This window comes from Gallinula chloropus, assembly GCF_964237585.1.
Source record: "Gallinula chloropus genome assembly, chromosome: 13".
In the NCBI taxonomy this organism is placed as follows: domain Eukaryota; kingdom Metazoa; phylum Chordata; class Aves; order Gruiformes; family Rallidae; genus Gallinula; species Gallinula chloropus.
This window is the reverse complement of record NC_140098.1, coordinates 17,055,818-17,083,174: the sequence shown is the minus strand read 5'-3', so window position 1 is coordinate 17,083,174 and position 27,357 is coordinate 17,055,818.

Below are 27,357 nucleotides of genomic sequence, written 5' to 3'. Positions count from 1 at the left end.
AGATATGGATTCAGTATGTATAGCAAAGTTGCTATACCAAAAATAAAATTGCAGTATATTGTCTGTTTCAAAGCAAGTTCTGAAGCGGAAATTAATTTCTATTTCTATTAGGAGGATCCCTGTCAGTTTGAAAGAAAGGAAAATCCACAGAGTAAAATGATATGCTAAATCCACCCAAACAGGCATTAACAATAATGATAAGGGACAAGCCACAGTTGTCTGGCAGAACCAAGGCAGCTCTAAGTGTGGCATCACTCTTTCAAAGGCTGCTGCTTCCAGGATGTGGTGACACAAACCAGAACCGGCACATTCAGTCCCTATGGTGGCTTGAAAAGCCAGGTGGAAAAGCAGAGTCTATCTGTGTCCAGCAGCCTCAATATGTAAATCCATTTGTATTGTTATAACCTAATCCTGCTCCTTACCTGCCAGGATACATGGCAAGAAAAGAAATCAAGGAGGAACAAATGCCAGGATGTGATTTCTCTCCAAGGAAAGAGATGATGGGTTAAATTCCCTTTTTGTGACGGTCAATGGAACTGAAGCACCATCTCCAGAACCATACCCACTTGCAAAACAGCCAAATTTGGCCCTTCACATATAAATAGAGCCAATTAATCAGATGTTACCTGTCCTCAGTGCAAGCCACGGGAGACATTTATTTGGAGGAATATGCAGAGGAGCAATTATGAAAAGACCTAAGGGAGATAGTCTGAGCTGCAACCATGCTGTTAAATAGGTAAATTACTATGGTGGAGCTGGGTGTTTAGCTCCCCATTGCTATAGAAACTCTGTCCGCATGTATTGATTTGTTTTGACAGAAACACGTGGGTCTACACCTTGCAATCCACCCTGGAATACATGTCAAAGAAGAGGAAGACCCTTTCAACATGAATGTGTATTCCAGATTCACATTCTCACCAAGCTTGAAATTTAGCCAGGATTTATGCACCTTTGAAAGAACAAAATAAGAAGTGGGCCTGGCAATGAAACTGCAGCCAACAGAAAAGAAATTTATGCAGTGATTGCATGATGGAGAAAAAAAAAAAAACAAGTGCAGACTCCCATCATTGAAGGGAAGGAGGGAGAAAGCCTCAAAACAGGTGGAAGGGTAGACCAAAATCCTCCCCACACAGCACCTTTTTTTTTTCCCAGCTACTCCTAAGGAAGCCACATTTTTTTGACCTTTACTAGAAAAACAGCTGCTTCTCTTTCTTCCCCTCCCTTCTGTTCCTAGTAAAATGTATCTCAAAATATTGGTGACCACTCAGCCAAATTTCAGTCACTCTGCTGGAAGTCCTGTAACCTCCATCATTTCCTTTTGATTGTCTACCATGTGCACGGTTGATCTGACATTGAGCATTGCTTGTGGTAGACTTGTGTAATGATTTAATACACCTGCTCCCAGCAACTGTTTATACTGTGTGTAGTTTTCTTTTAATGGGTTTGTGGATGGACTGCAGAAAAGAAGTCCCTCTGTTTTACTTTGTGATGGCCGCTGCACAGAATGTGGAGAGACCACTGCATCTTCCTTGAGAGGAAACCATAATGCCCAGGGAAATAATAAACAGCAGTGCGGGCTGCTGTGGGCAGGGAAAAAGATACAGCCACAGGGCTTCTGCAGTGTATGCAGGAGGTGATGTCTGAGAAAAGGAGAGAGGAGCCTGAAAATAATCTTTAGATGCACTGGAAAGAAAAATATTCTCAAGGTGTGGCAGGAAAAGTGTGTTGAGATTGTGGCAGCCCGGGGCAAGGGCAGCTGCTGGAAAACCACAAGGCATTTTTGTAGGGAGATGTGCTGTTTACATGGTTACTCTGTCTCACTTAGAAATTTTGTCTGATTTTAAAAGCTCATGATTCTAGGGCCTCCTCGCTCCAGAATTTGTAAGGCCTTTTTGGTGTTCTTGGTACACTTGCTTGAAAGACCAGAGGCAAAGAGATCCAAGGCAGAGCCCACACCCTCATGAGAAGCCATGAAATAAAATTTTTAAAATTGCCTCAAGAATTACGACTGGTTTACTGCCACAGCAAGAACTTCCTTCCTGCCACAAGCTCCTTAATATGAGCTAATAAAAATACACCCAGATCTGTCAGACCTGACTTCCCCAGAAGGCACATATCTCTTCCCTCAGCCCTGGAACCTGCCATGTGAACCCCAGCCTGGGGTCTGCCTGTCTCAAATTAGCACAGCACAGGTAGCTCATTCACAGCTTCTCTAATCAATCAGTTATGCACACGGTCCTTGTGTATCCAGGCACAGCGTATTTGAAAGTATAATTGCCACAGCAAGACAACACAAACTAGAAACATTAACAAATCTTATTTTTTCACATCCCCCTTCCAATTGAGAGTCTGAATAATTTATTATGGGTTGGCAGCTCTTGATTACATTTTTGCACCTTTTTAAATTGTCTAAATGAAATTTTCAGTAATTTAAGCAGCGAGTGAAAATGACACGTCTTTGTGTTCCACTTGCAGAGGAAAGAATACCGCCAGCCTCAGTTTTTAGCAGCCACGAGACAGATTCTACAGCTTTCTTCTGCTAGGACAGTGAAATGCCATTGTCTCTGGATAGAAGGAAGAAGACTACTGATGTGAGTGAGGATTGTAGGGTTTAGTCAACACAGAAGAAGTGTAATAATAATTTTTAAATCATGACAAGTAGGCTGTGTGTGTCAGTTTACTTGGTTGCTGGGTATAACAAAAGCACGCAGCTTAATGATGGATGAATTTCATGGAAAGATTCAGTTTGCAGAAGCACCTGTATGTTATGGGTTATTCAGACCTGAATCTATCCAGGGGATTGAGGAAAGTGTAATTCCTGTAAGTGGCATAGCCTTAAAAAGGTGCATGCACAACGTCGTGCAGAGGGAGATACCGCTGCTACCTCTCAGGAACAGGCTGCATTCAACCTTCTCAGCTGCTTGTTTGGGCAGTAACCTTATTATCAAGGGTCTTGTACCTATGCAAAGTGTACACAGTATTACATAAATACATCTTTATAATTGCTTATATACATTTATAAAAGTTTAGACTGTGTATAAGCAAGGCAGACATCTTGGGGATTTTCAGCTTGCTCATAAAAAGAATTTTAAATCATACCTTTCTATCTTAATGACAAGAACCACATTTCTATTTTAGAATACACATTACTGAAAAGTTAATCTGACACTTTTTTTTTTCATTTTTTTGTTTTCCATTTTCAGAGACCCATTTAGAAAATGCTTCTTTTCATTGTTCGGGTGAATTCCAAATTTTAGCTTCAAAACAAAGGGAATACAGAGAATGTTGCAAGTCCTAAGCACTCCCAAAAATAGGTCCATTGACCTTCACAGAAGTGGGAAACATGGGATTGTAAGGGAGTGAAAACTTGCAAGATCTCTAAGCAGTTTTCAACCTGTTCTTCCAGATTCATAAAACACTCCAGGAAGAGTCTGGTTCGTATTTTATCTTCTGGAGCAGGTCACACATCCATGATACAGAGTCTTGGGGATTTCTGTAATCTACATTTTCCTTCTACTTAAAAGGAAAATGCATAATGTCATTCATATTTTTTACTCTGACATGAAATGGTACTGTCCAACTACAAATAAATCATTTGTATGTGACAAGTCCAGAGAAAATGAGAAAAATATTCTCTTCTTCCCATTATGTCTAAAATTTACAGGTTTTAAATGAATTAATGAAAAAGGAGGGAAGAACCACTTAAGACTACCAAAGGAACCTGAGGAATACCTGGCATGCTATGTCCTCACTATTACCTATTGATTAGCAATGGGAGAAAAAACCCAAAACCCTCCTATGTGGATCACATAGAATCAATGTCTCCTGCAGCAGCAACATGAAACTTAATAGTGGATATAAGAAAGCCTGGATAATTTCTGATAGCAGAAGAATGATACTGACAATACACTCCAAGATATATATAAGGTGCCATTGAAAATAGATGCTAGGATCTGGGCATTACTGAAAAAGTAGATGAAAACTTTTAAGGACTGGCTTTCATCTCATTTTACTGAGGTCCCAGTCTTCACACGATGAATTAATACCTGGTGTCAACATGGACTTGCAAATTGCAGCTTCTTAATGGTTTGCCCTCTTAGAGCACCTTTCATTGCACGGTTTCAGGGACCATTGTTGAAATGAGGCTGCATAGCTGTGCCTGTGTGAGGAGGCAGGGAGGAGTTTCTTTTTTAAAATTTACTTTTTCTTGTATCTCATTATTCTAACTAGTTTTTGGGCTCCTTTTGAAAAGGGGAAATGTGTTTCATTTACAAGAAAGTGAAAGTAATCACCAAAAAATAGTATATTTTGCTAATGTTCTTTAAAAAAAAAAAAAAAAAAGTAATTGCCAAAGAAATCCCAACAACCACCAAAGGAAACAATCATAAAAAGTTAAATGAGAGAACCTTTTGAAACAGCCCAAAGAGTTATTCCCATTTAGCACTACATAAGGTCCTTCAAAATATAAATTACACACAAGATATTAACCCTGGAAATCTAATTTAGTTATTACCTTTTTCTTATATAGAACAAATGAAAAGAAACACAGAGCAGCACAGAAGAAATGAATGCATCAGAAAGTGAAGCATGTCAGCATGAAGCACTGACATTTCAACTCAATTTTGCAAATAAAAAGAATGTTTAGAGAAGGAAAAGAATTTAGGAGTGAGCGATGAAGGAAGAGAGGCATTCATTACAAACACCATCAAGCAATGCTAGATCTGGTTAAGTACAGTATGTCACTCTCCATGTAGTTAGGTGCTATTCAGTTTAAATTGAGCTGAGTTATGACAGCTACAAGGGGAATTTTTTATACGGTGCCACAGAAATATAATCAGCTTCCAGAAAACTCTCACCCATCTACCTACTAAACAGCACAGCAGACTAATACATGTGGAGGCTGGGCAAGGCCAGGATGATGTAAAGAGCCACATTTCACTGTTCCTGGGGTAAGCCTAACACATCTTGTTAGATTGTAACAAAATTTGGTGGACAAAAATGTTCACTGACTTAGAATTTCAAAATGACCTTTTATTTCTTTTCCCAAAGCACAATCATTTCAGCCTAATGATTTATCTTCAGAGTTCCTGGACCAATGCATTTTTTAATTCCTCACGTTCAGTCATAACAAAGTGGAAGATTAGATGCAAGTCTCCTGTGACACCCCACCTGTAGTACTGCCGTATTCCTGTACTTCCCCAGTACAGGAAAGACTTAATGCTGTTGGAGCAAGTCCAGAGGAGGGTCCCAGATATGATTAAGGGCCTGCAGAACCTCTCCTATGAACACAGGCTGTGAGAGTTGTGCTTGTTCAGTCTGGAGAAGAGAAGGGTCCAGGGTGACCAAATTGTCACCTACCACTACTTAAAGGGGCCTTATAGGAAAGTGGGAGAGGGACTGTTCACCAGTGATAGGACAAGGGGCAATGGCTTCAAGCTGAAAGAAGGTGGGTTTAAGTTAGACATTAGGAAGACGTTTTTTACTATGAGGGTGGTGAGACACTGGAACAGGATGCCCAGAGAGGTTGTGGAAGCCCCATCCCTAGAGGCATTTAAGGCCAGGTTGGATGGGGCTTTCAGTAGCCTGGTCTAGTGAGGGTGTCCCTGCCCATGGCAGGGGGTTTGGAACTAGATGATCTTTGAGGTCCCTTCCAACCCAAAGCATTCAACGATTCTGTGATTCTAAGTACCTTGGCACTATGAAGGACTCACACCAAGAGACCATTGCTTGTTCCCATGCCTGCTGTGCATGTGCTGGTTGTGTCTACCACAGACTCTGGTTTGCAAAAACAAACTTTGCAACTTGACCATAAAGCACTGACATGTCAGGAAAACAGCATATCAGGCTGATGAACCTGTAGTTGCAATAGCTGTGTCCCTCACCCCCCACTATGTAAATTGTAGAGCATTTCTGCATGCAGAATATGATTAGAAACCAGAAAGGAAAACCAAGTCTGCACAGATGATGCTTACTCACTACAAGAAAGAAAAGCAATGGCTGGTAAAAGTGATGGTCCTCTGTGTTTTGTTTGCTTGGCTTTGGCAGAGCGCTCCTGTATGCATTGCCTGTGGTCCATTTTCTGAGATGTATTGCAGAATGGCATCATTATGGACACAGGTATTATTGCTGCTGAATTTCAGGTGATTCATTCCCACAAAATAGTGAGCATCATTAAACTAACTTTCAAAGTATTCCACAACTCCTCAAAGGGACCAGTAGATCATATAGACCCTCTTCAAAGGACCCCCCAGGCGCTTCTCAGGAGTCTCCCCTGTGACAGATATTGCTGCAAACAGCAGCTGCTTTGCCTCTCCCCATATTATCCTAGAGTGAGAAAAAGTGAAAGCTATGAATCAGTCTGCTATCATGAATTCAGGGATAATGAAACAAGGAATAATTAAGGTGCCAGAAGTACCATTTGGCACATATAAATTTTAAGTAATTTTTGAACACAGGTTTTCCCAGCCCCATAAAACTTCTATCCTTCCCCAATGAAATTAGGCCAGTATTGCAGCACAGAAACTGTGGAACAAGTTCTCAAAACAATTATATTCTACCCATGTTTCTGTTTTGACTTGGGAACAGCAAGGTTTCTGATGGAAGAATGAAGTTGCTTATATGTGTTTACAGACGGCTGTCTGTTTGAGTGACAGACATATGCGCTGGAGCAGTGTTAAGTGCTGTCACTTTGGTTTATGGAGCAGTTGCTTTGGAAATATTTCATTTTAATGCTAAATAAATGAGATCAAACTAAAAATAAGTAGGGCAATTAGAAAGTAAACATTGTTTTCTTTTCAATTCTAGGCCAATATTAAAGCTTGAAAAAATTGTCATGTAGACTGAAGGGTACAGAAGACTTTAGTAACAAGATCATATTCAAGTTTAGGAAGAAATGCAGCCTGTTTTCAGGGGAACTGTAAGTATTTGCTTATCAATTTGCTCATGAGGTGACTATTGCAGCTAGTAAATCCATCTTCTGCCACATCTTGTCTCCTGAAGGGCGACCATCCAATATGGGGCGTTTTTGATGCAGTGGTGTAAATCCTACAGGTGATGGAGGTAACATCAAGTATGAAATGAGTGTATGTCCAGAAATATTAAAAAATACTATGCCAGGAAATACAGGAAATCTATGAATATTTTTGTTTGCATAGGGGGATCTGTGATCTTTTGTCATTTTGCCAGTGAAAAGTGATTCACAACTGTCCTCAAATCCAGAAAAAGATCTGCAGCCTTGAATGTTTTGCAGAGGGAATACACAGGAACAAAAGCAATTAGGTGTCACTGCAAGAGCCTTTTTCCTCTTATTAAATGTACCCTGGGAAAACCAGGAAAAGAACTCTATGTTTTTCAAAAGAAGATTTTTTTTTCTCCTCCCCATACTGTTTTGTTCCTGTGGCTTTTCTTTAAAATTCCCAGTGCCCAGCTGACTTCACCTCAAACAGAACATATATAAATTACTGAAATTAGCATACCCAAAAAAGTCTTTCTAAACCATGTGTTGTGGAATTTTACAAGCAAGAAGTAAGCCTGAGACAGAAGGGTTCTTTCAGCAAAACAAATTCTTATTTTTGCACCTTAGTTTGTCAGGAAAAAGAAAGAAAATAAAACCCACAGGTGCAAGGGAGGTTCAAGAGCAAGTGATGGGCTTTCTACCTATTTTTTATGCAGTAAAAGAAAATGGAAGTGCTTTCAAGTCATAAAGATTGTTAAACTTTCCATGAACACGCTCAATAGAGTCTATCAGAAAATCAAAGATCAGAAAGGATGGATGTCTTTCAAGAGTTTGATGAGAATAGACTTAGGAGACACCTAGAATACTCAAGTATACCACTGGAAAACTTTGGACATACGTAGAAGTGTAAATGTCAAGCTAGCATTCAGAAAGCCCAAGTAAAATAGCTTTGTAAAGGCTTGTTAGCTTATCATGAAAAATCTGAAAAGGAACTCACCTGATAAAGAATTAAAAGGGTCTGTGAGTCACCACAGTTCTATGGAAGAAACTTTTTCCAGACTAACCTGATTTCTCATTCTGGTAAAATCACAAGTATGGTTTATGCAGGTAGAACACTTAAATTCCTGTAAATGTAATGTTAGAGTATTATAATGAACAACATTCTGTTTAAATTGTTGTACATTCTTAAGACAAACATTTAAGTGGATTAATAACCAGCCATAGGATAGATTTTACAAACCTATTTTCAAGGAAAGCTGTCATGGAAAAATGGAATTTTAGTGCATCACTGCCTACTAGAATTGAATCTTTTCATCAGTGATCCAGAATTAAATGTAAAATCACTATTGAGAAAATTGGTGGCTGCTGTAGCTGTTGCTTGAGAGAAAAATTGGTAAGAAACCTGAGCAGAACTGCTTGGTAAATTGGGGGAATTCAAGCAAAAGACACTTATATACAGCCAAATGCAACTGGACATTGCTAAACACAAGGAATGCTGGCCATGCCTATCACACAAAGGATTTATAGCCTGGAAAGAAATTACTCTGAAAAGATTTGCTGCTCAGAGTGGATACGGTGCTGAATGGATGAGTTTCCAGGATGATGCTGTACCAAAAAGAACTAATGAAATCTTTATATAAACAGAGGCAATGTGAGTAGAAACAGAAATGTCATTTTTATCTTCTCACCAAACACTCAAGAGTCTGATAGAGAAATTCTTGCATTCAAATAGATGCTTTACAATAAGGTGCTTAAAAGCTCACTCCATTTAGCTTATCATAAAAAAGAAAAAAGGTGTCTTGAGGACGACGAAGAAGAAGATAAAAATGCCATGTCCTGTAGTTTTTTAATCTGTGGAGTAAAAGACAGGGAGATAAGAGAATGGAATAGAGGCCACAAAAATGATTATTTTTTTTTCAGATTCATTCTGGATGTGTCTTTACAGAAGGTGGTTTAGTAAGTCACTCCTCAGCTGAAGCAACATGGGAGAAATCCATGATTTTTCATACTAGAGATGGAAAATTTAAATCAGTACAGGCCATGTGCAGTTAGAGGTTAGATCTGACCTGCAAGGCACTTCCATCCAGCCTACCATCTTGTTTTCCAAAGATTGTAAACATAGGTTCCTTTAGGTAGTGGACACTCCTCTAGCAGCCAAAAACTTTTTGGTTATCCCTGAGTATTTTGGATGCTTCTTCTGCTTCCACATATTAGTTAAGAAGAGGAAGAAAGGGAGGCACCCAAGACTGGGGCTGGCACCTGTGCTCTTGATATACCACTGCATCCTCTGCAAATGCTCTGCAAATGAATAGCAAAGCCAGACAACTTTTCCTTGTGACTTCTTGTGGTATGCCAGTGTCCAAGGTAAGTTAATTTCCATGTGCTATCTGTACTTGAAAGTGGAGTGTGTAATAAGTGTGATGGTTTAGTGCCATCATGCCATACTGTTCCAAGACTAAACTTTTCAACCAAAGAAAACACCTATTTTGACATAAACATCAAAAGCTGCATCTCTCTTCACCTTTAGACCCTATACAAGGTCTTCTGCAACCTTCTCCTCAGAAAAGTCTTGTTTTCCTATTAAAGGTTTTCTTGTCTGCTATAATAAGGTAGCTTCCACTCCTTCTACTGTGTTAAATGTTAACTGCTCTCAGACACTCTCTTTTTAGCTGAGTGGCAAGGCTAAAGTTTGGGGAGACAAGAATCCTTCTCTCTGCAAAGGCTATTCAAATTTTGCTCTTAGACACTTGAGTCCAAGAGGACACTATCATAGGTCCCATTCATTTCTTTCTTTCAGCTTGCTTCCTTCAAAAGGGAGACAACACAATACCTGTTCTCAACACACAGTTGATCTGCTTTGCCATTTGTACTAATAGGTGAAGTGGAACATCCAAAAATGAGATCAGGGCTGAATACATCTATCTTTCCCCATTGGGGGGGAAAGTGGAGTATTTGAAAATTGATTTATGCATGCATTTAATAGATATTTAAGAAAATATGTAGGCTTGCTGGTACCTTGGTGTGACTAATTCACTCTCCTGTGACTGACCTTACCCTACAGCTTGGAATAAAGCTGCTAGATTCCATGTTACATTTGACACCAGTTTATTTTATGGTCCTTATTGACACAGTTATTCTTTTAAAGACTTGAGTATTTAAGGGGAATACTATCTACTGACATGGAGATGGGTCTTTTTAAATCAGGGCCATTGGATGAACAAATGTGAATAGACTGATCATTGCTACTGCTGCACACACAAAAAAAGAAAAAAAAGAAAGAAAAGGTGTTCAACAATTCTACTGGAAAGGAATGCTCACTGTAAGAAGTACAGTCTATTTCTATAAGGCTGAAAATTTAATTCTAGAGTGCTGCCAGCCAGATAATGAGGTCAGGGAAAAGGATGTAGGTGCATGAGGACTGCAGTGTATAGGGCTGCATTGTACTGCACCCAGTATAATGGAATATGTTGGAAGGCTGTTTTCTTACTGAATGGCCTTACAGGAAGGAAATGCATTTTGTATCTACAGCATTTATCCCATCTAAGAAATGCATTTTTTCCTACTTATGTAACTGTTGTATGAGCTGATTTCCGAAAATGATTGTGGCAGTGCATTTGGAGTAGATCCTTTATTTCAAGGACGGCTTTGAGAATGGAGGACAGGTGATTTAGATCAAAATGTCTCTTATTCAAAGCAATTTATGAAGAAACATGAACCTCATCTGTGGCTGAGAACAGCATAGTGCAGTAGAGGAGGTGGTGAGTAAGGGTGGCTTTAAGTTATGTTTGAAATTCCTGAACTTTGGCCAGGTTTAGGTCTACCAGCATAGTGGCTGTGTGCTCCCTAGAGCCTACCTGGACAACTGGGCTGAAGGAGAGGTTTGACCATCCTTCTAAACTGCAGCCCTCTCTTTCTCCAAGCCACAGTTGGTGTTCAGAGTGAAGTGGCAAACATTCACAAAGTATCTCCCTGGAGAAAACCCCTTCTGAGCTGGATTTCCCCTCCCATCATAATTTTACTCATCTTTAGAAGGAGAGGGTGAAAATGAGCTATTTTACACCAGACACACAGACCAAATTGGTTGCAACACTAAGGAATCAGATCTAAGGAGTTGCCTTGGTTCCTTATTAGTAATGTCTCAGCATATTATCACACATATTCGTCACCCTGGCACTGAGAAAATCTCTTCAGAAAGGATTCATCCTTTTGCTACTAATAGAGAGAGACAGAAAGAGAGAGACTGAGGCAGATAAAATGATAGGAGAGGGAGCAAGAGAGAATGTCTTGGTATAGAAAACTCAAGCTACAGTTATAAGTTATTTCACTTCTTTCTTTTGAATTGTACATGAACAGCTCATAAGTTTCTGACATTATTTCAGTGCCAATAAATTTACCTGAATGGTTATTGGTGAGGTGGTCATTTACAAATAGTCAGTATTATGAATATAAATTGTTTCAGCTGCATACATAGAATTTGTTGTATATTTGTGCTTCCCAAAATTTAACATCTAGATCAAGGTTTCTGGAATGAACACTGACAGTTACAAATGTGCCTCCTGTTAAAATTACTCTTAGGTTGGCTATTTTGATTAAAATTGCTTGGTGGAAGATTCACAAGAAATAAAGTCTGAAAAAGGACTGAATTCAATTTTGATGGAAGTTCTTTTCAGAACTAAAGTATTCAAGAGGGACGGTGGGAGTAGAAAATGAAAAGTATTCTACCAGCCTTCAGTACCTCCAGTACACAGAACAGTCAGGTATCAAAATCATGCCATTTTCCTCAAGTGTTCTTGAGCCAAACCCCCGACATGCATGGAGAGGATATATATTTTGCAGCATAGCAGCACTTCACTAATGAATTCTAATTAACATCCTGAAGTATATTTACTGGGAAGAGATAGTAATTTTGTCCTTAATGTTAAACACTTGACACATTTCCTAGATGGCTACAACTACTGGTACGAGAGTATCACTCTGGGAGGAAATGCTGACCTGGAATCTATGGATATCTACCATATTGGGTGAAAAGCATTATGAAAACCAAGATTCTTACTTATGCTTACAGGGTGAACTACTACAGGCTCTTCATCACAACTCCAAGCTCCTTCTGCTCTTCATCTTTTTGCAGCTAGTCCTTCTAATGCTTCCAAGTCCTCTAGAAGTTTATGTTCCAAAAAGAGGCACTTAATTACCCAGTCATTCAATAGATTATTCACCTGAGATTCATTCTAGCATCTGTAAGTTGTGATCATCCTTAGTCCAGTGGTTGTTATTAAAAAGTCAATGATACTGTCGTTACTACAAAGGCTTACCTAGAAGTATTGCTGGTTGTCTGACTTAATTGCAACCTATGAGGACTTACAGTAGAATAACATGGGCCACTTGTGTGCTGAAATTTGTGTGAATACTTAATTCCCTCCATTAATCAAACCTTAAGAATGCCACAGTACTTCTTCCTGCATTAAACACTAAAAGACTGTATTTTATAATCCGTCATAAATTTAAGCTACCAATCAAAATCGTTGCTCATTCCAATCACTGTCTCTCTCCCATAAGCTAACACTAAATCTGCGTATCCACTGAGGTGGTAAGCAGTTCATTCTGTTTGATTTCTCTTCCCAAGTAAAAAAAAAATGAAAATATCTTTTCCAATTTCAATCTTCATTCTAGTCCAATAAATAGAAATATGAAGGTATTGGAAAACTGAGAATATCCAAAGCAGCGCTGCAAGCCACTTAATAGATATTTTTAGTATCTTGGATCATACATGAGAGGTGATGAAGTGAAAGGAGAATTACTAGAACATGTATAATTTATTTCTATGTGGATAATATATGCATGATCTCACATCAAGACTCTCATCTAATAAGCCATAATGCAAAGTCCATATTAAATATATAGAAAAGAGTGAATGTATGTCTTTAGTGAAAGTACAGTGAAATATTGTATGGATTATAAATGGACTAGGAGTAGAAAATAAGCTCCTGCTGAGGTTGATTGCTCAAGTCATTCCGATTATGCGGGGAGCTTGTCATCTCTCCGAAGAATCAAAGTGGAGTACGTCTGGCTTCTAACAACCTGCTCATCACCGTCTCGCAGGTGAATATTCTTTCACAAAAAGAGAATGAAACACCACTGAGAACCATAACAAAGGTAACTGGAGGGGACTCCTGAAAAGCGGGTAATACATTTTTGTTTTACCTTTTGGGCCACAACTCTTGGTCCTGCTGGCAGCTGAATATCCAGAAACTACTAATTAACATGAAGGTGGATGTTCCTACAGCGCATCTGCCATTGATGGGTTTACAGATTCAGACAAACCAGAAGTTAGCTGGCATTTGATTGCATCCATGACAAGGACTGACTAGTGAGAGGAGATCCAAGATTAAGTCTTATAACAAGTTTCAATCTTCATATTTTCTTTCTTTTTTTTTTGCCCTTTAGTGAACATTAATAATAGGAAACGCCAAGTAACTGCGTTCCTTAGCAGTTCACAAGGAGGTGAATTGTTGGCTTCTCTGAATGGTGGAAATGTGATTGTTTTATGGTTCCTGCTGATACAGTTTTTGTTAAAGTGCACACAACACCAAAAACATATGGACAAATTGTTTAAAGAGACATAATCATACTTCTGGAATATTATTGAGATGCCTAAAATTGTCGAAGAAAAAAAAAAAGGACACAAAAGAAATTACTTAATAAAGCCAAACTCCTACAAAGCTAGTCTGAAAGCCATTGATGGGGGCATCTAAGAGACCGAAACATCTCAGTCTCAGTGAAAAGGGCAGACACAATCGTATGCACTGCATAAAGAGGCATTACAGAAAGACCTTGAATATTGTGCAGAGGGACAGTTCTTGCATCTCAGAAAGAATATAATAGAAGTGGAAAAATTTCAGAAAATGCAAACTAGGCTGTGCAATAACTCTCCATAAAAGCAATAATGGAGTAAATTGGGACTATTCAACCTAGGAAGAGTCATTTGGTGGGATGTGATAGAAATGTACAAAATTGTGCAAGGATGGAGAGGGAATAACTGTTCAATAACCGTTTGCTATCTCATTCACTCAAGAGCGGGGGCATCAGGTGAAGTGAGAGGGTGATGCATGTTCAAAACAACTGAAAGCAGGTGATTCCTACCACTACAGGTTGTAGATCGGGGAAGCTCTTTGCAAAAGGATGCTACAGATGCCAGAAATTCACATGAACTCAAGAAGTATCTGGGTGTAGACTAGGAAGAGAAATCAATTGCATAGTAAGGATTAATATCCAAATTCAGCTCTCATTATATATGGCCACACTGTCGAAAAGTAGATAATAGATTTTCTTATTTATCCAGACCACGGCAGCACAATGTACACCTCTAGGCAGCATAGGCTGAGTGAATTCTGAGTCTAGGAAACTGCTAGCAAGGTATTTCACTTAAGCCAGGTGAATAGGCAGGACTAGATATTAACACAGGGATTGCACCAGGATGTGTCAACAGTGCTTTTTCAAGACCTAACCTACCATACCCACTTGCTGCTATGCTCTACTGAACAAACACGCCACTCAGGGTACCACTCTTTGAGCTCTACTAGCAGTATAAAAATAAGATAATTACTAATTTTAATTTTATTCTTGGGCTAGTAACAGTGTCAACTATTGTGACTTGTGGTCAGATGTTTGACTTCACCTACATAAACTTGCAAAATCATGTGCATGGGGTTAGTTTAGACAGTTAATTTACAGGCAGACTGAGACCCCAGTGATGATCTCCATGTCTTATAATCATCCCAAAGATCTTGTGTAGTTTAACTTAATTGTGCTTCTTCAGGCTAAACTTGTAACAGCAGAGTAAGATTTGTTATTAAATCCATTAGGCAAAAGCACACGAACATAGTACTTTAAAATATTGTTTACTTCATGCAAATGAGAATGCTACTCAGAGCCCCAAGCAATTCTGGGAGCTCCAAAGAGCTTACTGCTTGAAATGTTGACCTAATATAACCATTTTGTATATGAATTTAAATAGAAGTCTGCCAATTAGACAGCTTCTTTGTAAAAGTAAACATGTGTGGATTATTATATGAGGTTTAGAGAAAATTTAAAATCACATTTATTCTTTAAATAGAATGCAAAAACTCAGCATTGGAGACAGCAACTTGACATGTACATAATGTGTCAATATTTGCTCTGCACAATTGTTTCTCTGAAGATTAAAAGGGCTGAATCTATGGACATGGTAGATAATTTGAGTTGAATCTCACTCCAGAAAACATTTTTTGTTAGGAGGAGCAGAAGTAATAGATTTTGATAAGCCTTTCAATTAGTAGGCAGTACATGAACTCCAATTACTCGTGCAGTATGCAGGAAGTATATTTGCAATAAAAACTTTTAGACCAAGAGTAAGTAAAGCCTTCCAAAAGTTTAAGCTTTTCTGGATCAATTAATTTGGGGAGTCTGTAAAATTGGTGTGAGTCTGCAAAGCAGATTTCCACCCACACCCCTCAACATAATTCCTTTTCTTTCCCCGAGAGGCAGCTCTACGTTCCCCCTCCTTCTGCAACCCTTACTCACTTCTCACACATAGATCCTTTAGCAAAGGGAAGATTCTTCTATTGAATTTCCCTTTAGCCTGGAAAAATATTATACTTCCTGTACAATGCAATAACATTTGCACACGTTCATAAATACTTCTTTTCATGCTAAACGTTTTCTCTATATATAGTGCTCCCCTGCTATCCCCCAAGTCTCTCTTCAGTTGCTTATTTCATCCTATTTTTGTTCCACCTGATGCAAGCAACGTTAAAACTCCTTTTTAAGGGATGGGTTTAAAGCACCATTGGACTCTAATGAGGCAGAAGCACATGCTTAACTGCTTTGCTGAATTGGGGCCGAGAAAATCAAGTAACTTGCTCGCCTGTCTCCCCGTAAGCCAACTGAGTTTGGGTCTTTTATCATTGTATGTTAACATTGGTTTGAGAACAGCATCTGCAGTGGGAAGGCTCTGCTTGGGGAGCTGACGTCTCGAAAGCAGGGAACAGTCACTCTGAAAATCCTTTTGTGAGTCATCTTCTTGAGGGCCATTCAATTCCCTCTGCTCCCAAGGTCTGACATTTAGAAGATCAGCAGCTAAGCCTTAAGATCCACCCTTTCTGTTATTAATTGACGGATATTACTTTAACTGGGCACTTGGTAAATTGGCAGAACAAGGAATAGATATTTCCAGCAACAGCCAGCTGCAGCTCCAATGCTTATCTGCTAGATTTTCGTATCGCTATGCGGAGAAGTCGTACTAAGCAAAACAATCTGGGGTGTGCCTGTGTTAGAGCCTGCAGAACAGCACAGGGGCAGGGCAGCTAGCTGTAAACAAGCTACAAGGCACTGGAAGGAGAACAGCAACTGCAATGAGTGCTCACAGCAGGTTAGTTCACTCCATTCCTCAGACACACAAACCAAGTTCAGTGACGCGCATAGGTATCTCATTAAAAGAGAAATCAAGATAAAAATAAAAGTGGTGATGTTTGTGTAGTAAATTAAAGTGGCAGTGCTTAGAATCACAATAAAAATACTATTAATTGTTAAGTCTGCTCAGTCGATACGCAAATCAGTGCTGCAAACCATGGAAAGTTTATGTAATATCAACCAAATCCATTTGATCTAATTTAATTTTGAGTGGCAGGAATAGGAAGGGAAGAGAGAAACAAGTAAAGTATGCATTTGGTGAACACTAGTACAGTGACATACTGAGATCAATTCAAGGTAAATTCCAGGGGGCCATAAACACTGAAAAAATATTCTTATGTTACTCGTTAATTAATTACTATGCTTTACCACTCAGAAAACTCCAGTGAAACACAGACAAGAGTCTTTTTATGACCAAACTGCATCCAGATTGCTTCATGCAAATAAGCCCTGTAAAAGTAGATTCATTCAATCCATGCAAATTCAAACTGCTAGATCCAGAACTAGGCTCATCTTGTGTAAAATTAAGTCATTCTCTCCAACAGATGAAGGAATCTACAATGGCCGACACTTTCCAGAACAAATGACATCCTTTCCAAATTGGCTCCATTAGCCTTTCCTGCATACAAGTAAAATGCAATTCAGATTCTTAAAGAGACTTCTCTCATCTGTAAAATTCATAGGACTTGGCTTATGGAACAATATTTTCTTCTAAGTTCTGATTAAAAAGTATAAACTTAATAATCCGTAAGGCTATGAACAACCTTTGTATTCAGTACAGAAAGCTTTTTAGTTAGTTGGAGTAAGTGTTTGGGTTTAGACACTTCCAGTCTATTAAACTAATTGAATAAGTGAAAATTCATTCTTCCAGAATAACCAGTTGCTTCAGGAAGTGATGCTGACAATTAAGTAAGTGACACTCTTTCTTCTGAAGCATAACCAGCAAGCGTCCCAGCACGGAGCTCTGTTGAACTACACACAACAATCATTAAAGGGAAGCTCGGGCAACTTCACAGAATACCACGTTTGTCCCAGTTCTTTAATCACTTCCCAAATGCATGTGCCCCCTGAACTTCCCTCTGACCAGAGAAGGATGTAAGTCTGCATATTTCAACATTATTGGGCAAGGATGACAAATGGGCTGCCATCCATCTCCCACGTAGCAATGGCTGATGCTGTTTATCTGCGAGTGTTTCTCATTTCAAGAAAGGCAGCTGAGGATATTTAAACTAGGGATATGAGAAAGCTAAAGTGATTTAGCTGGATGAGCTTGAATTTAACAGGATTACTTCTTATTTTTATTAGAAAGCCATAATGTGATTCTGCTCTCTTTTTTCCCCAGAAAGGTCATCCTGGTAACAGCAGAATTATCTGCATTCTACAGAATTCCTGCAGCAATATTATTGCACAGACTCACAGCAGTGTGGCATATTTAACTGGTTTCACCATCCATCATATATAACTGTCTACTGCACACTCAAGCCTCTGGAAGATTTCAAAACACCAAACTGCATTTTTCAGCTCCTTGCAAATTAAGAGCACATAGAGTTCAAGCATACCCTAACACCAGCTACTACACACAAAAGAAGTTTAGATGAAGAAGAAATATCTGAAACAAGAGTGATTAAAAATATAATAGAAATAAAACTGCCGCAATTTCTACTTTCCTCCCTGACAGAGAAGGAGGCTGGGAAGCACAGCATTACAATTATCATTAATAGATCTGATTGCCATAGCATCACTCCCTTGTAAGAGATTACCATTCAAGGTTTCTACCTATATTAAAAAAAAACCAAGCCAAAAAACCCCACCCTGCTAACACAAATCCTAGATGACAGACAGATGGGCAGTCACAAATCATCACATACTCCAGAACCCTCAGCTGGCACTGCAGAAGGAAGACTGTGCAGTACATGGGTAAGTGGCAGAGCCTCAGAGAGGGAGTCAGTGACTTCTGCCAAAAGTAGCCACTACCTTCATGAGTAATCCAAGGAAAAAAAGCTTTTGCTCTATTCAGGAGACAGAAAGATAAGAAGATGATTTGTACTGAACAGAAGTGTATCTTTCTGAGTATCAGAGTACCTGTCTACACAACGTGTATGAGAGAAAGATTAGCTTGCTCTTGCTCTATGGGTAGTAGCCACAAGTTTCATTCTGCATGCTCTTCATGGATCACGGATGGTGAGGGCTCTGCCCCAACATGGGTTGCTAACACCATCAGGTTAATGCCATTCTACCTCTTTAAGTGCCTCTTTGGCACACAGACCTTTGTGCCAGGTTTTCTGAGTATCATTCTACTCTTTAAGTACAACCTTTCGTAGCTGCTGTTCTCAGCAAGACAACTGGGGTGGTAGAACCAGACAGAAAGTGGTAAAAAGCCGGGCCTTCTGGTTACATAGTGACTTCGTTTCTCGGGGAGCTATGCTGAGCTCACACCTTGGAATGCTTTAAGAACCTGTTGGATGAAACACAGTATCCCTAGATTAGATTCCTTTAAATACCAGAATAAATCCAATTCAAAGCCAGCAGCACAGCTTTCTTTCCTGGTTCTAGGCAACCAAACAAGATGTTTGGGCATGAGTTTTGAAAGGCGTGAGCTTCCAAAAAGAAAGACCAGACCCTTGTCAGCTCCTTCAACCCATGTGAAAAGCAGCTACGCTAGCTTATTTACAGCCTGACTGGTGCAGCAGTAACTTAATTTGGCTGATTCTATAATTAAGAAGATACTTAAACTTGTCAGGAACAACACAGCCAGTTTGTTCTAAGTTTAAGCTGCATGACAAGGAAGATCGCAATCTTCAGGCTTCTGAGCATAATACATTAATATAATTGTTAATGCCCTGGTGAGATTTCTTTTTTCTCAATTTTCTCTTCTTTTCCCCTCCTCTTTTCTTCCCTTCCATTTTTTTTCACTATCAAGACAAAACTGCATTAGAAATAGCTCTTATCATTTTAATAGTCTTTAAATTAGGCTGGCACAGCCTTAAATAAAGAGATATTTTGTCGGAGAAAAAGGCGAAAATAGAGAAACTGTTTGTAAAACATAACTCTTGTGCCCAAAGGGACATATCATTTTCATATTTTAAATCTGAATGCATTTTAGTTATTTTGTGTTTTTGCAGCAATCAGTTCACATTATGAGAATAGGGTAGTATAATTATGGAAATTAAGTACAGATTTCAGTTGAATGAACTCATCAGATGGAATTACAGCCTTTCTAGATTGGTCGTCTGGCTTTATGTCAGATGATTTGCATAAAACATTTAGCTTAATGAGAAGTAAACAACAAGACTGCGGAATGTATTAACCCAAGGGGGTCTGAGCTGACATGTAAGAAATATTAAGGTTGTAGTGGTTTGTTTTTTTTTTTTTATTTTAAAGACAAAAAGGAAGCCTTGAGAGCAGATTAGGGACATAAAGGTAATTCTGGCTTGGATCATAATTCTTCGTGAGTGGTATTTTTCACCACCTACAGTCATACACTGTGAAGTAATTTTTCAGGTTTATTTACTTTTAGTTGCCTGTAAGCAAAGTCTGACATAATCTAGTTACCCTGTCAGATAGCGTTCATGGCTGCAAACATGCCTTTGTGTTCAGTAGTTGAATTTTCTTCTGGTCAGTGATCTGAAACTTGCTTAAATTGCGTTCTTGGATATCTAGTCATTTATCCATAATCTCTGGAGGGTCTAATTTTCATCGGGAAGAACAAAACCAAGCCATACTTTTGCATCTTTAATCATTAAATTCAGAGATGCTACCATCCTAAAAGCATGTTGATAGCAATTCTACTTAATGCACAGAATATTAAAGGGCTCTTTCTTTCTGTTCCCATGGCAGCATCTGCTTCTGGGAGGGGATTCTCCAGGAGGCCTAAGCAAGGTATGTGAGAGGTGCTTTGAAATCGCTATTGTTCCTGTTAAGATTTTCAGGCTCTGCCTGTGGGCTGCCTCCTGGCTGGGCATTTCCACAGTACTATTAATTCTCTGCTCCATCCCCACTGTAGATCACCTCTTGATGTGTCTCCCTCTTATGCTAGAATTTGAATGTGGCCATTTACCATAAGCTGGTGCTGTAACTGCTCTAAAGGTACCTTGTTCTCTGTCTGTAGCACTGTGGGCTGTGAAGCAGAAAGACTGTATCACTCATTGAAGAGACTTGCGACTTAATTAAACCTTCATACCCTACCTCCAACAAGAATAAGACTGTGGACAGATGATCACAAGAGACTAAGTTAGTGCATCTTAAGACATAACCACTCATTAGCTGAAAATTACCACCCTCAGCAGATGGGCAGCATTGCTTGTGAATGCGATTGCTTCTGATCATCTGGCCATGCCTGCAGAACCTCTTCAAACTCTAGTCCCTCTGATTGCAAATAAGGCGCTTGATTACTTGAAAGAAACATCCCCAATTAAGAATGTACCATTCACCATCATCACACGGGGAAAAATAAAAGTCTACAAAGACAAATTAAGCCCTGTCGCTTTCTCTTTCATTTAACCTTCACGTGGACATTTCAGGGAGTGACCCGGCTTAGCCTGCAAAGCGGTGCTTAGAAATTCAATGGCAAGCATTTTGATGAATGCAGTTCTGACTTAGAGGCATGAAATAAACTGCAGCATTTAGACAGGATCCTGGAGATCTAAATTTTAACTTTTCTTGTATTCTCCAAAGAAAATCACCGTATGAGCCTGTCTTGAGTAGAAGGGTATGAATAATCTTTCATCTAGAAGGCAAGGCTTCTATTACCCTTGCCTAGGAAGGAACGGTACTGGGAGAGATTGCCTTTCCCCAGTTCATGATTGCTAGTGACAACATACAAAGAAACAAGTTACCAATTCATTGAGTTGAAGAACAGCATGTCACATGTTGTGCTTAGATTTTAAAATAAAAAAAATCCTATGGCAATAGGAAATGGAAAAAGCACTATGCTTTTGCTGCCACATGTGTTCTTTCTACTGCTGAGCTCTCCTTAATGAAAAATTGGTCCAGGCTCGAAGAAGCAGAGCAAGAGATGAGAAAGAAAAGGTGGTGCAGAAAACTACTGACCCTTGTGTCTAGTTGAATACAGAAGCAGCATAGGTAGGGGGTTTCTTAAAAGAGTGTCTGAATCTATGAGCTTATGACTGACTGCATTTAGGGAAACAAAGTGAAATGAGAAAACCAGTGTGCTGGATGAATGTGCAGATCTGACGAGAAAAGATAACCTATAGCAAATTAAAGGCTGATGGTTCAGTGGCCACAAAGCCAGCATAAGGAGAACAGGATTGTTGCTCATTTCAGAAGCATGTTGTACAAAAAGCCTTTGGGACCTGTCCTGTAGCAATTCAAATCTGTGGGAGTTTTGCTTGCTGTGTACCTGATGTGGCACTCTATTTCAGTCAGACTCTGTGCCATCACCACGAAGACTCTGAAGACTCTCTCATCCTTCTAGCTGGTCTCCCAGGAAGAAATCAGTATCAAACCTGCAATGGTTTCTTTAAAGACTGAAGAACTTCCTAACTGTTTATTTTTCAAAAAGAGCCCAGTTTCGCCCTTGGGTCACTCGGAGATGAGATCCCACCTGTCTCAGACACTGCAGGAACAGTCCTGCTCACAATGAGCAATTCCCGGCTTTTGTCTTAGGAACGTGATTCCTCTACAGAGTCACAATAGAGAAAGTGCTTCCAGATGTTTGGGGTGATCAAGGCTACAGGAGGCTCTAGGACTGGTATGTTTTAAGGATGTGAGGAAAGCAAGTGTCCTTCCCCAGAGAGAATGAAAATGATGTGTATTTCATACAGCTAGAGTAAATCAGCAGCCTCTCTTCATTTGTAATTCAACTGAATGATTGTTTCTTCCTCTTTGCCTTATTTTAGATTCTACCATAAACCTGTACAAGCCCCTCAACACAATCACCAACTAAATAAAATGATGCTTCATGCTTAATAAACAAATTCTACCCATTGATCACAAAATGCTTTCCAAGAGGTAAATAAGTATTTGAGACATGGAGACAAACTATATCCAATTATTTAAGATTATAAAATGAGGCTGAATCTGAATATAGGCACTTCAATACAAAGTATATTCATGGCCTCTCATCCCGTCCCTTAGAACATCCTTCCAGAGGTAATACAGCTTTTACTCAAGATTTCCTTGAGTACCTAAAAATTATATTTCATAGCATATGGTGCAGAATCATATATTTTTTTAAGAGGAATGGATTTTTTGCTCCTATTTCAGGCTGAACAACTTACACACGTGATTACAAACACGGCATTCAGCAAAATTTTTACCTCGGTGAAACCTGGCAACAGGACAGCCTCTGCTTTGCAGAGAGGTTGATGATACTGCTCATCACTTGATTGATAGTAGTTTATTCCCTTGAGATATATTATGTCCAAGCTCCCTCTAAATTCCCCACACTATTCTTATTGATAATTTTGGAAAAATAAAAAAAATATGACCTTACCTCTTACCATGAAAGTTTTTCAGCCCCTGACCTAGGAACAGCTCTCACTTGTGACTGAGCATTATCAGATGCAGAAATGAGATGTCCACCAGTGACCCCTTTGCATTACTGTGGTCTCCCCTACTCATTTCTCTCAGAGATTTAGTCCAATGAGTTTTCCCAGAATAGCTATAGCCTGGGATAGGATCTGAAAGAGGAGATGTTGAAGGAGGAAGGACTTTCAGAAAAGGAATATCCTACAACTGTTCTCTTAAAGGTGGTCCCTGTCCAGAGAGGAATTCAATATGGAACTAGATATTTGAGGCCCCTTCCAGCCCAAAGCATTCTATGATTCTATGATCCATCAAGCCAGGAATGGGAGCATTAGAAAGCATCACCTGGTGATTACATTATTCAGCTGGAATAGTTTGGGGATGCAATCTTTAAATATTTTGAAGAATGCTCAAGTTGTTCACTGTGTGTGACCCTAAGTCATTTGTCGTATAAATTATTGTTAGAGCTCTTGATGCTTCTACTAGTGCCTTATCCATCTATGTTCCATAGACCTCTCTTTTATTAGCTACAATTTCTTATCAACTCTGCAGCAAAGTTGTAGAAGGCAGGAAAATTCCCTGCTCTCTTTGGAACCAAGACAACTATAAGGGAGCTACAAACTTTTAGAACTGTGGTAAGGAAAACTGTAACAAAACCTGAATCTCTCCAGACCGTTCCCTGTTCAGGGTCACCAGGACTTCTTAGATCTTTCACCTTCTCCTCGTAAGGAGGGATCTGAGGCTTCTCTCCACAAGACAGAGTGCTGGTAAACAATGCTATGGCATCCTACTCTTAAGGCAGGAAACAGAATGGCATTACAGGGTACATAATTGCTTTGCATTTGGAACATTAAGCAATAACTACATTGATACTGCGAGGGGCAGTTTCATGCCACGTCCTCTGTTTGAAGTACATACAGTCAATTAATGTGGTGCTTTGACCTCATTCACAGAAATATTTGCTGTTCTTTTCAGAACTTCTCCCATGGTTTAGATTATGCCTCAAGTGACATAAACTGCTACACCAGCCAGGAAAACAAACACGTCTTGGAATCACAATTTCTTCATTGATGGTGTCCGAGTGTGCAGAAGAAAAACTGCAGGTGGAACTGCAAGTGTTACTTGTGTTTCATCAGCTGTTAACAGGTAGACAAATAATCTCTAGGTTTGAACAGGCATTGCCACTCCCATACATCAAGTTAATGTGGCATTTCTGAATGACACTTTGTTACACCCAAGAAGAAGAAGAAGGAAACCTCCTTTTTCATGGATCTTCTTCCTCAACTCTTTCTTCTCCTGGGTGTTTTGTCTACCGAGCAGCTCAGCCATAGGGACTGCTCCTGACTTGCCACCTTTGCATCATAGAGTAACTACACCCTCCCCAAAAGAAGCCACTGTGCTGCAGATCACGAGAAGTGATGGGGCCAGAATCATCTTCATCTGTTGTAAAAGGTGATATTTGGGGCACTTTCCTATAAATGAAATCATGATGCATTTTCAAGTTTCTCCTTGTACAAATGTTTCCTGCCCACACATTTCTGTTTATTTATTCATTTCCTTGCTCACTCACTCATTTGGGGGTGGGGGGCTGAGGTGTGCATTTGAGCAGAGTGCCTGGTGTGGGCGTTCTTTTGAATTAACTCCTGCTTGAGGTTTTTTAACAGTTCAACGAGGTTTGTAAAAATCCTGAAAAAGACCTGTTGATTGCATCTCTTTGTAATTACTAGTTGGGGAATGTGACTCTGCAGTATGTATTTATTGAATTATGCCCTGAATGTGCATAGTACACTGCTGCTTCTTAATTGCCTACTCCGATAGGTGTCTGACAATATTTTCTTTTTTCCTTTTTTTTTTTTAACAGTGTGCTGACAATTTTTCAGCTGCAGCACATAGTTTAGGAAATATTACTTCAACCACCAGTGTTGCTTAGTAAAGTTTAAGGGATGAGGGGAAAGAACCAGAAATAACAGCAAATTTACACAAAAACTGGTATTATGAATAATTTTAGGGCTTGAGGAAGTGCCCATGGAGGTCAGTGAGATTTTCTGAGAAGTTCAAGGAGTTTTGCATCAGGCTCTGACATGTTTTGCTTTCGTTTGTTTTCTCCAAATCAAAGTCAAAATTTCTCCCAGTGTTAAATGATGAAACTTCACAGAAATCTGGGGGAACCCACCAGCCCATGTCAGGAGCATACATGACCTTTCCTACAGAAAGAACAAACTCAAGGAAAACGTGTCCACGTGAAGGTTCCTCAACCATATCACAAAAGAAATTTTATAGTGATCACACTCATTTATCCACCTATGCATGCAAGCCCTGCTCACAAGCCAAAGTGGCAAAGTTCCTCATCTTGCAGCACACCCTTGGTTCCATTCCATAATGAACATCTAAATATAGGTAAAGATGTGTTTGTTATTACTGCAGTCATTCACGCTAGTTTAGAAGGAGCTTCAAGCAAAGGGCACCTTAGGACATGGTGTGGAGATACTGACAAATCTCCTGATGTAATGCATTACCACATCCCACATGTGACTGCAGCAGGTTTAGATCTGTGACAATAAAGGAGACACATAGCCTAATTGAGTTCCATTTAGAAGGGCTGTAGAACAAGCCAGGTACAGTAGAAATTCTGTATTTTATAGCAGTATTGTAGCAGTTTTTTAACCATGGCTGAAACTCATTTCCACCCTTCTGGCTTAACAAAAGAAAACACAGCCAGGGCTCGAAAGTATAATTAAATGAGGATGCATCATTCAGCAATAAAGAGTACCATAGCTGTGAGAAACAAAATCTTTTGCAGGGGTCTTAGCCCCTCTGTTTCAATTTCCTGAAGGCCGAGACAGTTGAAGGAAGATAAGGAAATATCCCTCCAGAAATGAGGGAAACAGAATGTATTTCTGCCAGAGACTGGACAAAGCAATAGTACAGCACTGAAAATGCTGAAGCATGTGCAAACACTTCAGAGGGATGGATGCTGTGAATTTTGGGAGATGGGGGCTCTGCATGCAGATGGATAAACTTTTCTTTTGAAAAGCTAACCCAAATCATGCTGAAATACAGGCAAAGAACGGTGTTTCTGTGTATGCAGATTTGCTAACATCCCATACAACCTGTTCACACCTGTGTCACCCAAACTACAGGACCCTGAGACCACAATAATCATTGCAATATTTCCATATCATATATAGGAGGGTTAAAGTTACAGACGTCTCACTAGGCCAGGATCACAGGAATCACTTCTTTTACACCTTTAAATCATTGAAGTGATCACAGAATTGTTCCTCCAAAAGAACTGCTGCAAGTAACTAAACCTTGGCAGCCTCAGATCCCAGGAACAGATACAGCTGACAAAGGGGGTTGGCTTGTTTTCACAATCACTGTCATCCCTAAAAGGTACAAACAAAAAAAACGCCCCAAACACTGCATTTCTTTGAGTAGAAGTCTCACTGCAGGTGAGAGCTCTCACTAAATGACTCCGTGATGCTGCTGTTTCTCGAGCCCTGTCTCTGAACTTTAGTAATGCTGAAGACAGTGCTAATAAATGCTGGGTGCACAGCATTGTTATCTGCACTGCACCAAGTTTGCATGCATTAGCAAAGCAGAAGTTTTAATCATTTATGTAAATGCATGATGTAGCATTTTATGGCATATTAGTGAAGTATTGATTGCTGTTTGAGACTTGTGTTTATGCATTCTGTGCTAATGAAATTTGTGCCAAAGACCAAATTGGACAGTGATGTCAATATACATACATATAAACAAGGGTTATTTTGCAACGGTTCAGTCTCCACAATTATTTTAAGTAGTTTTATGGGAATAAAAGCAGTAAGCAGTAAGCTAGTTAAACTATCCTCTAATGACCAATGAAAACAATCCAGATTTTCAGTTTTAAAAGCTCGCTTCACATCAGCCAAACAGCCTTTCCCAAATCTTTTGCATTGTCAAAGTGTTTTGGCTCAAAATGAATGCACAAAGAGTGGCTCCTGAGACACAGGCAAAGGCATCTGTTATGCAGCATGTTGCATCCAAAAGCCACCTGTGTGTTCGTAGATAATGCGAGGCATTCACATGTCAGAATGGATCCTTTGTGGGATTTTCTGAAGTTATATCTAAATAAATTTCTTCTGCCAAGTACATTTGATGGGGTTTCCAACCAAATGATAACATGATTTTTCTGAGTCCCTATTAACTCTACTGCCTCAGTGTGTGTTTTTCACCTGCCTATCTGCTTTGATTTGCATCGTTATTTTTTCCCCCTCTTGCTCCAGCCAGGCTTTCTTATTTTGCCAAGTCGCTTTCAAAGCCTTTTACTTTCCAGGTCTCTCATGCTCACCTCTGAACTGGGCCAGAATTCAGGTGGAGGGGATCCTCACAGATGCTGCCTTCACAGTCTATATTTGCTTAGAACAATAATAAGACTAAAATAGCCATTACTTTGACACAGTCGCTGAAATTATGGTCACCTTTCA